The sequence below is a fragment of the Microcebus murinus genome, chromosome X, assembly GCF_040939455.1.
Source record: "Microcebus murinus isolate Inina chromosome X, M.murinus_Inina_mat1.0, whole genome shotgun sequence".
Taxonomy (NCBI): Eukaryota; Metazoa; Chordata; class Mammalia; order Primates; family Cheirogaleidae; genus Microcebus; species Microcebus murinus.
Genome location: NC_134136.1, coordinates 60,432,978 through 60,445,578, shown reverse-complemented (window position 1 = coordinate 60,445,578; position 12,601 = coordinate 60,432,978). Strand labels below are relative to the sequence as shown.

The following is a 12,601-nucleotide window of genomic DNA, read 5'->3' as shown; positions in this document are numbered from 1 at the left end:
AATTTATGTCCTGTGAGTTTTGTCAAGTTGGGAAGGGCCTACTAAAGGAGAAGCCATTTGCAGAATCAGGGTTTGCTTCAAACGTCCTAAGAAAATCCTTGAGACATCATAGTTGAAAAATATTCGAAGATTGTTCACTTGAGTAAATACTTAAGCCTGCCCTCCCTCACTTTCTCCGGCCTGTAGCCATATTACTCACCCTCAAAGAATTCATCAATATTCAACTGGCTCTCTAATTTGCTGATGTAGCAAAAGGAGTTTAATAAAGAAAGCTGTTGCAATTTGTCTTTAGAGAACATGCCACAAACTCAACTTTTATCTTAAATCGCTGGAATCTTCTGCCCTTCTACTAATTTAGGTAGGGAAATGAATGCTCGCATGCGGCAACCCAAGCAAATTTACCCACGAAGCCGAGCCTTAAAAGTCCAGGAAAGCCTTTCACCCCAAGGACACCAGAACTTTATAAATGATCTATCCGAGGATTTAGAAGCTTGTTCAGTCACGTCTGACAGCCCGGCAAACTTTCAGCCCACGAAGGGTTTTGAAGATGTTAACAGGAAAATTGTAGTTTAGTACAATAATAAGAGGTTTTAGCGCCCACCGAAACCGGACAAGTATCGGCCCTTGTAAAACCTTTCCTAAAAAGAAAATTTTGCTCTGTAAAATCTTTTTGGTTAACTTTTCAAAACAACTTTGCAGACCCTGGAAGACTCTACGGTCCACTTCCCCACCACCACCCACGCAAAAAAAAAAAAAGCGGAAGATGCCAGCGAAAGGCCACGCAACGCTTGCAATGCCTTGGGTCTTCGAGATCGCTCTTGCAAAGAAATTTAAGATTTTACATAAGCTCTACAGAAATATCAAATTAAATGCATGCCAGAGTTAAGTAGCTCAAGCAGAAAACTCAAGCGCGGAGCACCGTGGAAGCTGTGGTTTTATTTTTGTATACTGATTTTGTGTGCGTGCGCGTGTTGGTATTTTCTTTCGGCACCTGAATTTATTTTCCCCAGCGCCCGCACGCGCTTCCTGGCTGTCCCGCGCGCCGTCTGCAGGCCGAGACAACCACGGCCTGGCCGGGGCGTGCGGGGGACGCCGGCCGCGGCAGCAGCGGCAGGCGCGCGGCTTGGCTCCTCATGGCTGGCGGGTTTCTTTGCTCGTCCGCGGCGCAGGGGAGCCCACGGAGTCTGAGTTGAGCCGGGGGTCGCTGAGGGCCACGAGGAAGTGCCCCCCTAAACCGCCCCGGGGCGAGCGCGCTCTGCAGTCCCGGAGCGCTGCGCGTCCAGCTGCCGCCCACCTGCCCCGAGGTTCCCGTGGCCCTTCCCTGCCTGCTTCTGGCGCCCAAGGTCCTGGCCGCCTCAGGCCAACGCTACCCATTGCTCTTCCCGTCCAGGTTCCGCTGGGTTTGAGCCCTGTTTGCTCTCGGATTTGTCCCATCCGGGACAGGGAAAGAAAAGGAAGCCGCGTTCATTTTCTTAGACAGTGTCCAGGCGCTACTTTATAAGGGCTTTCTCCCATAATTTTTATTATGGTACTTTGCAAATATTCAGGAAAGTTGAAAGAACAGTACAAGGAAAGTCTGTTTATCCCCCATCAGGGTGCAACAACTCTTTAACATATTGCAGTACTTTCTCTCTCTTTCTCAGTGTGTGTATGTTAGCTGCATCATTTGAAAATTGCAGACATCGTGGCATTTCACTTCTGTACACCTCGGCTTGCATCTTCTAAGAATAAGGACCTCCTCCTGCCTACCTCCAGTACCATCCTCGTACTTACAAAATAGCATCAGCCGTTATAGCATCTAGCATCCACAATAAAGGCTCGTTTCCCTCCTGTTTCCCTCACTTCAGTCTCAAAATCAGTTTCTCTCCTTCGACTGAGCATATGTGTAAACTATTTATTGTTCCCTCCCTCTGTGCAATAAATGCCCCCCAAAGGACACATGGGGTTTGCCTTTTCCTGGGGACTTGTCTGAGAACTTGACAAGGTGGCTAGGGCAGGGGAGTCCCCAAGATCGGCACTTAAACGCGCGGGGGGAAGACCTACATTCATGCGTTCTAGCCCAGCCCCCAGCCCCTGTTTTCCTCTCTCTAAACATTTCAGGTACCCCCTGGAAGCACAGCACTAAAGGCTTTCCTCAACCACCTTGGACCCTCTCCGCAGCTGAAAGGACACCAAGAGGGGACTGCAGTGGGCTGGTGAGTGCAGGGTAGCGTCTGTCGGGTCTCTGGCTGTGGGCTGCACTACCTTCTGCCCTTGGCTTTGCCATTTTGCGTTCTCTCCTTTTCCTGCCGGAATCCCAGCTATTCTACTCTGTATTGGCTACTCTGGGCGCCTTGTGTGTGCCCTTCTTGGCCCTTCCCGGCCGCTGGCCAAGGCGTTGGCGTCGAGCGCCCACACAACCCCCCACCCCTTCCACACCGCGCGCTCTTCCCCTCCCCCCTTCCGCCCCCGGGCCGGCTGGGAGCGGGCGATCGGGGGCGGGGAGCGGGAGCACCGCGTGGCCACGCCCCCAGAGCCGGCTTTTTCTAGGGCCGCTGCAGGCGCCTCTCCACTGGCTGCCCCGCTCGCCTCCCTGGGTGCGCTCCGCTCCAGCCTTTGCTTGGCTCCGCTCCGCCTCTGCCACGACGCTCTCCAAGCTGCCGCTGCAGCCACCCTCCGCCCTGCGACCCCAGCCCCCGGCTCTCCGTCCCTGTTGCTCGGTGCCTGGCACCTCGCGCCCTATGACCTAGCCGTCTCCCAAGTCCCGGCCCTGCTCTCCGCCCTGGCCCGGCGCTCTTGCTGTCTGTGTGTCGGTCTGTCGGTCGGTCTGTCTCGCCCTCCGCCTCCCCATTCCGTCCTTCCTCCCTCTGTCTCGCTTGCTCTCTCCTTCGCTAGCTCTCCGACACGGTGAAACAGCCTCGCGGGAAAATCCCAGAAACCTTTGCAAAAAGCTTACAATGAAATTTCAGAAGTTCTTCGATTTCGGCGCCATTTTCGAGTGGAGCGAGAGGTGACATGCGATTTTTTTTAAAGGGACTTGTTGGCTGGAGTTTTTCCCGATTGTAATGGTGGTTGCAGCAGACAGAAAAAAAAATCTGGTGATAATTCTGAAAAAGTTCTGTGTCGCTTTGGGGTGGTAAAGCACTTTTGGGGGCCGGGGTGGGGGCGAAACAGAACTTTAAAGTGTTCAGCAACTGAGTGCGGCCGGGAAATTTCTCAGGAAACGGGCTGAAAAAAGCTAACATGGAGGGGCGGGGAGAGAAAACTGAGTAAGGGGCAGTGACAGACTGTCAGGTTCGCTGAGGTCGGGAGCGACTGGTTTTGACAATATGTAAATGGACTTTCCATGATTCTTATTTGCAAGCAGTAAAATAGGGCTTGGAAAGAAATGTGTGATTAATTTTACATTGTCTCTCCAGAATTAAAACTTTCAAGGTTGTTTAGTTTTCCCTATAGGAAACTTGACATTGGGAAAGTTTGGCTCGAATGCGCCCAGGGAAGGCACATAGTGTGTATGGGGTGTGGGGGTCGAAGGCATCTTAAAAGACAAAACGTTGTAAAATATGAACAGAGGAAGAGGCGTATTCTTTGGCTCTTAAATCATTTGGCAAAACACATCGCAGTTCAGAAGGGGGTGGGGCTATGGGAACTTGAAAGTATCAATTCTTTGTCTATTGTATCAGCTAATGACCAGCTCCAGAAGTGACAAGATGCCTCTTTGTACCTCTTTTCGTAAGTACATTTTAGTCTAAAGGGAAATATGTAAACTAGGGGATCAAGGTAGCTTTTTAGGGATGTAAGTCGTTGTACTGTCTCTGGGAGAGAAAAAAGGGGATAAGTGAAAGGGATAAGTGAAATGGATTTGATTCCAATGAGTTTGCAAAGCAATCTGGAAGGGAACTTCGCCTTTGACACCGATGTTATTTCGAATGAACTTGTGTTTTTCCAAGTAGTCAACTAAGGAAATGTTAAATTAGGGGTGACTTTAACATCTAATGTGATGGCTCACATATTTGTGTAGAACATAAAATAATTGGGAGAAAGTTGTGGAGTTTTAAAGTATCATTGTCCACTTTCTAAACATGTTTTTTTTTTCTTTTTAAGGGCAGCCAACGACATTTTTCTCCATTAATTCCAAAGGTCATTTTAAAAAATGTTTGTAATTATAATAGCCTAAACAAAGTGGAATTTAAAAATACTTAATTGTCCCGGTTGAGGGAGTGAAGTTATTATTATTAATGACTTTGTTTACCTTGACATTAATAATGTATTTGTTAACACTGGACCTCAGTCTGTGGTTTTAATGAATTTTGTACTTAGTTTCATTAAATACTCTGCACATTTTATTAATTAATAAATAAGATACTTAACATTCATTGTACTGGTTATGAAAAATCGACATAATTTTTAAATGAAACAAAATACTTAGAAAACGTGGATACTTTGTCAATTACTTGTACCAAAATGTATTTTAACTTTCAAAACCTTTACAGTTTTGCACTGGTTTTGTTGTTTTTACTTTCAACTTTATGATTTAGGGTGGGTTTTTTTATATGCTTAATTGAATATTTTGTTTAAGAGGGGGGAAATGCATGTAACTTATTGCTAATATGTGTCCATTTTAAAAAGGAAATGTGGTATCTAATGAGTTAATCGTTAAGGAGTATGCACAGTGCCGGCCATTTCAGGACATGAAAGAGTTTCTGTGGAGCTGCTGGAAACAGAAAGGAGTGATTTGACATCAAGTTTTTAAACTTTCCGATTTATGTTTTGGTAGGTGGCATTGATAGGTACAAATTATTTATAAATAAGTTTGAATAGCCAGTTTAATATGTAAACATCCAGGTATTTGATCTACAGAAAGTTCTCTCTCATTCTTTGATGATCTTAAAAATAACTCAAAACAGAGTGTTTACTGTAAGAATGAAAACAGCCGTGAATTAAAGAAGACATCTGATGCTTGTATAGATGGATGTATATTTCACAGCTATAGTGTACATTAAAATCAGCTGAAGCAGCCAGAGAGGTTTTGGTTATTTCCTTTCAGTCATCGTTGTCTATTTCAAATAAATGAAAAGTTTTGTTTTTTTGTAATGGGGACAATGAATGAGACTTAACATGCAGCAAAAAGAAGTTTTACCAAGATTCGAAGCTGGCAAGAGTGATCCAGAGCCAAATTGCCTCCATTTATTTAATTTTATTAATTGTCTACTTTCAGAGGTAAGATTCTCTCCCACCGCTCTGTTTCTCACCATTACACTTTTCCAAGATTCATCCTCAGGGGAAAAAATTGACAACCACACTCTCCACTCCACCTGCAGATCCTACAAATCAAAGGGTGAAGTTACGAAAAGTACGTCTATTTGGACTGAGGTGGCCTAGTCATGAGTTTTGCTTATTTCTTGCCCTTGGCTGGGGCGGGGCTTCCTCAGTCACCAAGTCTTTCTTCACCTGCAGGTACTCCAGAGCGATCCCCCTTCGTTGACTCCGAGGGGATGCAGCAGCAATTCATGTTTTGAAGTGCTCTAAATGGTTCAAAACGTGAGGCGCTGCTATACCCCCTCGAGGGGAAGGTAGAAGGTGGGACTGTGCCGGATGCCTGTTCCTGCCACCAGGCCCCGTTCCCTGCCAGGCCGGCTCTGGAGCAGGTAGGTGGGCGGGGGCTTTGGTCTCTCTTCCTGGTGGGGCTGCGCCCTTCCCCGCCCACTCGACAGGGCCATGGTCCGGGAAGGGTGGCCTTGCTCTGCGGGGTGGGGAAGTGGGGGGGGGCAGCCAGGGGTGCACGCAGGCTGTGCCAGCCGGGTAGGGACACGGTGCCCCACACTCAGCCGTGCCCTAGCAGCGGGAACAGTACTGCAGTGAGTGATCAGTGCTCTGGAGTATTGTTGCTGCTGCCAGGGTAAGTCTGGGACTCCTGCACCGGCCCACACACCAGGTAAGTCCAGCGCCTGCAGCATCAGCCCGGGAGCAGTGAGACTGGAGACTCCATCAAACATTTACCAGTCTTTGAATATATGGCTGGGCCTAAAAGGTGCTTCATTTTAGCACCCCTTTTCCTGCCCAGGTGGAATTTAAACGACTGAAAAAAAAAATCCCTTCCCAGTCACTTAGAATACCACCCACAGGACAGCAACGAAGAGGACCCATCTTCAGTCCCCAACAAGGAAATGGGGTGGGAGGTATTGGAAAAGGAGTAAGGAGAGGTGGGACTGCTGACCCCGCTGCAAGCACTCCCCTCTCTGTGGTTCCTGGTAAAGGGGCTCACATCCTGAGTGTGGAAAGGACTTTGGAGTTCAGGGAAGATTAATGAGCCCCTTCCCCACGTCCAGGGCTAATTAGCCCCTTCCCCCCAGCTGTGTTGGGGGAGCTTCTTTGAGCTCCCAAGCAGGATCCGCCTGCGGGAGGGGGTGGGGGCGAGAGGCATGAGGCCTTGAAGGCCAGTGAAGCCACCATGCTGACCTGCCTGACGCTTGCAGAGAGCACAGGGACCAGAGAGCTGGCTCTGGAATGAGGCTCTACATTTCTAGCTTCTTTTTGTCCCCTCCCCCCAAATCTGATACCAGCATTCCACCCTGGAGGCGCTGCCCCAAGGACACCTTTGTAGCCCCAGGGCCCTCACAGAACACACCTTACAGGAGGACCCACTGGCTTGACAGTTCCTGAGCTGTTGATTCAGGGGCCCATCTAGACTCCAAAACTCCAAAACTCTGGGCGCTATTGCTAATTAGTGCTGCACAACTGCCGTCCTCTAAAGCCACCTCCACTCCTCACTGGTGTGGCATTCTGAGCCTTTGGTGGGAAAACGGGGTTCTGAGTCTCCTGCCTGGCAGCTTGATGGCCGGCATAGAAAAGACAGCTAATGCTCTGAGCTCCCACTTTTTCTGTGAATATTTAGATAGTTTTTTGATCTGAAGCATGGTCAGGTAAATGACTATCGGCAAACACAAGGCAGGCGTGAAATCTTTGCCACGCTTTGTCACCTTAAAGGACAACCAAAACACATGGCCCACACCCCTCTCGTCTGTATGGGCTTCCTGGAACTGGGCTTCCCCGGGAGGGGTGGGCCCCAAGAGGACTCCCGGGGGTCGCTGGAGGTCCTGGAGTCCAGAGTTGGGACTCTGGCCCCAGCGGCCCAAAACGCCGCCCTCCCAGACTTCCTTGCGCCGCCGGGGCCCTCCCGGCCCGCGCTGACCCTCATGCCCCCAGGGGCGCTGAGACCTGGAGGCCTCTGCCCGGCCTGCTGCCCAGGCCACCGCCCGCGGCGACTCCCAGGCAGAGAAGCCCCAGCGCCTCTCCCGCCCCGCCCGGCCACTGGCCCCCAGGCCGCAAGGGCGAACAGGTTCCCGCCTCCGCCTGCCTTTGCCCTTGGGGGTCGGGGACACAGCCACTCTCCTTCTGCCTCTCACTGGCTTCCCTTCCCCCTCTCTCCCGCTCTGTATGCTTCCCCCTCGAGCCAGAAGGAGGCCCTGTGCTAGCCGCCCTCCCCGAGGACCCAGCCCGCGCCATCCGGCTTCCTCCAGTGGGTGCCTGCAGGACCCAGGTGAGACGCTGGGCCGGTTGGGGACGCGAGGGGCGGAGGGCCGGGAGCGAGTGATCCTGACTGGGCGGCGTTGCCTTCCAGAATCGAAGCGGCCCTTTGCCCGGGGCTCCGAGAGGCATCGAAATTGAACTCGTCCACACAGCCCCCTGACTGCGTGGTGCCCATTTCTGACTTAAAACATTCTTTGCACTTTTGTTTACACGCTCGAAGTTTCAGTGTGCCTAGATTTTCCTCCAAGGACAAAAATGTGAATAAAGCAATATTTTAGTCAAACATTTCTGTGTCAATTAAGAAGATGGCAATTTGTTCCAGACTATAAATTCTCTTTAACAACTCCCTAAGGTATTCTTTTAAATTGTTTTTTCAACATTGCTAAATGTCCATCATAATGTGTGGGAGACTTGTATAAAGTGAATCAATTTATAGTCGGCTGATTCATTGATCCAGTGTTACCACCTCCAACAAGGCACCTTTCCAGTGTTTTCTTGTTTTTCCCCAACACATGTTATTTGTTAGTGAGGAAGCTGCGTGCACGTGGCATTGTATAAAGTTTCTTAGACAGCCCTGGCCCTTAAGCTAGGAAAAGCTTAGCCTACCTCTAAATCTAAAATTCGACATTTCTATAAGTTGTGAGACAAAGATACACAGGTTACTTTAATAAGCTAGAATGGAATATAATTTTTTAAAAAGTTTTAATCACAGGAAATGTTTTTAAGGCATCCAACTATCTCCAGTTAGCAGTACTGATTTTTTTTCCCCCCAAAAAGGGAACACTACATCAACACTCATGGCGGGGATCTGGACACAGAAGACTCCTGTTTCAAGAAAATGCAATCATCTCTCAAAGCTATAATTTATATGCATTTTTAACTCACTAGGTAGTGAAAACCACCCAAGTGTCCCACAGTAAGAGGGTAAAATATAATCAATCACTCAGTGTAATATTATACATCCTTTAAAAATGCTATTGGAAAATGTTTTATGATCTGTAAGTCAAAAGAATCCTTTCCCACCATTTCTTTCTCCCTGCTGTTCCCCCATACCCACACTTCTTTGTTCCAATTGGCATGTGAACTTGGTATTCCCGCCAAATGAGTCAGTCAATTGATTTGAACAGATGTGTGTCAATGTTACTTGGAGAACTAGATGCCAATAACCAGGGCCCCAGAAAAAGGCAGTGGTTGCAATTCTGTAAAAAATGTATACATGCAGACAGACAAGGACTAAAGTGGAAGCTCACACAAGAAAACAGTTGGAAATACTCCACTGCTGGGAGATTGAAAGATTGTACACTGCTTTTGATTTCCGTTAATACAGGCAATTGTCCAATTAAAAAAAAAACCCTCATAAGAACTCTGCAGTGCAAATTATTTTCTGATTGTCTTAAAACACCATAGAACTCATCAAGGCAGATGGGGCAGCAGGGGACTGGGTTTGTCCCCTGAATCCTGGTCTGTGGAGCCCAGGACAACACTTGCAGAAAACGTGAACCTACAAGATGAGAATTAACTTTTAGGCAGCTTTCGTGAGAGACTGCAAAATGAAAATAAAAACAGGTTCAAAAAGCATGTTTTGGGAAGATGAATCAAACTTTATTGATAGAAATTAAAAGACTTGAGTTAGGAGCTATATCCAAGTTAGCATACGTTTTTAGAGATCTGTCTTCCCACTGGCCTGCAGTATTCTCATGACCCTAGAACTTTACATATGCATTTGTATGAAGAGTTATTACATTATTCTCAAATGAAAAAAGTGTATATATACACCAATTGTAGCAAGTGTACATCTCGCTGACCCCTACGTCCCACTCGGGCCCTCCCATCAGTTACTACCCAGTGAATGAACAAGGATCTGCTAGATCTTTCATATTTCACCTATCTGCCGCCTTAGCCTTCCTCCTCAGTTGCACAATTGATCTCTTTGGCAAGTTCAAAGAGGCAGAAACCCCTGTACAGATAGTAAGTTGAGCCATTAGGGAGGAGCCCTGAAAGACCTTCCACTTTCTGTGGTCACTCTGGCTTCGGAGCACTCCCCTTACACTATTGAGCTCTATACACTGAGCAACTGGTGGGAGTTTGGGAATATGGTCCCAGCTTCACTGCTGTCAGGGAGCTGAGAACAGTGCAGCAAACTAAGAGTCTTGGTTGCTTTGAAGTCTGAATCTCCCAAGGCATCTCCCTCACCTGTTCCTCATTCCCACCCCCACTTGCTATCCAGACTACACCACACTATTATCCCAAGACCAGACCTTTTAAAAGCCTGGCCACAGAATCATAATAATCCCAAGATCTTGCTTTTGTGTCATGCTTTTACATATTTTCCAAATTCTCTCATATTTTTTATTTGCAACAACTTTGAACGAGATACATAGATAAGGCAGTCAAAGAAACAATTAAAAACAAGACAACTGGGGCTTCTGGAGATGAAAGATTTGTCTGAGGCTAGTCTCTGTGCCTCTTCCTCCGGACCTCCTGCTGTGCTCCTTATGTCATTACCTGTTAATCAGAACCAACTACATAATAATGACTAGAACAGAAAATGGGGTTGAATTAGTATGTTTGGTTAGTTAGAAAAATTCCAGGAGAAACTGACTATTCTTATGGTGTGCTTTTGCCTACACACTGGACACTTCCTGGTTGAGGCCCGAAATTGGTCCCAGTGTTTACAAACACTCAATAGTGTTTATAAATTACCTAGCTGTGTATGAATTGATGTGCACAAACCAAAAAAGTGTGATTTAAATTCATTTAAAACCTCTGGCCCATATTTGTTATTTTCTATAGATTCAAACAAATTAATCTTAAGGAAGGAAACAAACAAAATGTCCAAACATAGGGGTTAACTTAACCTAGTCACTCACTCAATAAAACGTTTTTCAGCCATTACAAATAATATAACTATCAAGACTATAATTATATAGTCTATAAATAGCTATAAAGACTACATAGAAACCTAGAAAATGCCTATGATAACAAGTTTTAAAAAATCAGCTCTATAAAATCACAGGGACACCATGATTGAAAAGTAGAAGCAGAAACTGGAAGAAACCTGCAGAACAAACATACTTGTTACTTAAGGGTGGTGGGATTAGAGCCGAAGTTTTTTCTTTCTCTACTTTTTCATCTTTGTTGTTGTTATGCCATTTTTCTCTGTTATGTTGTCAATTCTTTAAAAAGTCTTTAGGGATCGTGGGTGATGATACAGAAATTTGGGGTCAAGGATGCACAGACCTCAGACATCTCGGGGATCATCATGTCACGAGATACCACTGTGCACTTGTGACAGATTGATAACTGAAACGTCTGAGAGCCACTCACCTTCAGAGCAACACGTGTGGTAAGTATTATAAAACCAATTGATGAAAAGATCAGCAGGAAAGTGGGCCCTAAGCAAGGAAGAAAAAGGTTGCCATGGGATGGGGAGGTGAGTTGTAGTTTCATAGGAGTGTGATGGGAATATCCTCAACTATTTGTGTCTTTAACTGTCACATTACATTTCTGTTTAATGAATTGAAACTTACATAGGACATATGATTTTATATTTGTGCTAGAATGTTAAAGAATTTATGCTCAAGCAAACAACTGGGAAAATATTTGCTATAAGGATTATAGACACAGGGTCATCTTTAAAATGTTGAGTCCTCACAAATGGTCAAGAAAAAACAAAAACTACATGAACAGAATGCCACAGAAAAAGGAATATGCTCATTTCCGTGTTTTTAAGGATGGAAATTAGGAACACCCTGAATAACCAGTAACAAAGGATTGGCTAGATAAAATATGGTGTATCTAATACAATGGAATAGATGCTTTCATTTAAAATATTGTTTCTGAAAATAATTTTTGTGACATGAGAATGTGCTCCTGATATGTTTAGTGATAAAAGAAACATGCAAAATCTTTTCCCACCTAGGCAATATAAGTATATGGAGAGCATTCCATATGCATAGTTTTGTATCAATATACAGATAAAAAGCTAAAGGAAATGTTTAAAATCTTTATAGTGGTTATCTCTGAGTTGTGATATACTAAGTTATCAAAAAAAAGATGCTAAACTATTTTTGCGATGTGTTCCTAATATGTAATATAAATGTATTGGGAACATTTTGCATTCATAGTTTTGTATCAATAATATGGGAAAGAGGCTAGCAAGAATTTTACCAAAAGTCTATAAAGGTGGTTATGTCTGAGCTATGGCACTACAGGCAATCAAAGAAAGATACTAAACTGTTTTTGCGATGTGTTCCTAATATGCACTATAAATATATTGGGAACATTTTGCATGCATAGTTTTGTATCAATATACAGACAAAAGGATGGAGAGAATAAACCAAACACCTAGCAATGGTTATCTGTGGTTTGCTTTTGTAATAAAGGTAAAGTGCAGAATTATTTTTGCAATGTTTTCCTGGATATGTAATATACATGTATTGGGAACATTTTGCATCCATAGTTTTGTATCAATGTATGGAGAAAAAGCTAGGAAGAAATATACCAAAACTTTAACAGTGGTTATTTCTGGAATTCTAGTGTTATAGGTGATGTTTGTTTTTCTCTTTATGTATTTTCCAAGTAATGTAAAAACAACAAAATGCTTATTCTTGTAGCAATAATAAAACTTACTTTATTTTTAAAAAGAGTTTGTATTTATTAAAACAAAAAAAAAGCATGAATGCCTGACATGGGGATGGGGGACAACTTCCTATTTGGCCAGCAGTGGGCCTAGAATACATTTTCAAATCTTTCTGGGAAAACCTTACACAGCTTGAGTTGGATCTGCAGAACAAATGCATGTTTTCATTTGCTCTTGGCAAAGGAAAGTATAATTTAAAAATATAACTGTGACAGAGTAATAATAGTAAGATTGCTAAACAGACTGCTTTCTCCTGTCTAATGAAAGTATCACTTTAAGAAGTATAGAAAGTTGAAACAGCCTCCTTTTCCTCTAGGAGCAATTCAGGAAGGTGGTACTTGGATGTTTGCCCAGGGCCTCAAGACACATTGGCCAGTTTGGGACATGCCTGAGTCAGGAGAGCACCTTACAGAAAGCCTAGTTCCACTCAGCTAAATTTTTGCAGATGCA

The 12,601-nt window shown here is 45.1% G+C and overlaps 1 long non-coding RNA gene across 1 annotated transcript; it reads left to right on the top strand.

The window, feature by feature from the left end:
- The first annotated feature begins 5,473 nt into the window (after positions 1-5,473).
- LOC109730263 (uncharacterized) lies at positions 5,474-9,451 on the top strand. Its single transcript, XR_002223044.2, has 3 exons — positions 5,474-5,627; positions 7,437-7,519; positions 7,601-9,451. It is a non-coding gene; the product is annotated as an uncharacterized LOC109730263 (long non-coding RNA).
- The last annotated feature ends 3,150 nt before the right edge of the window (positions 9,452-12,601 follow it).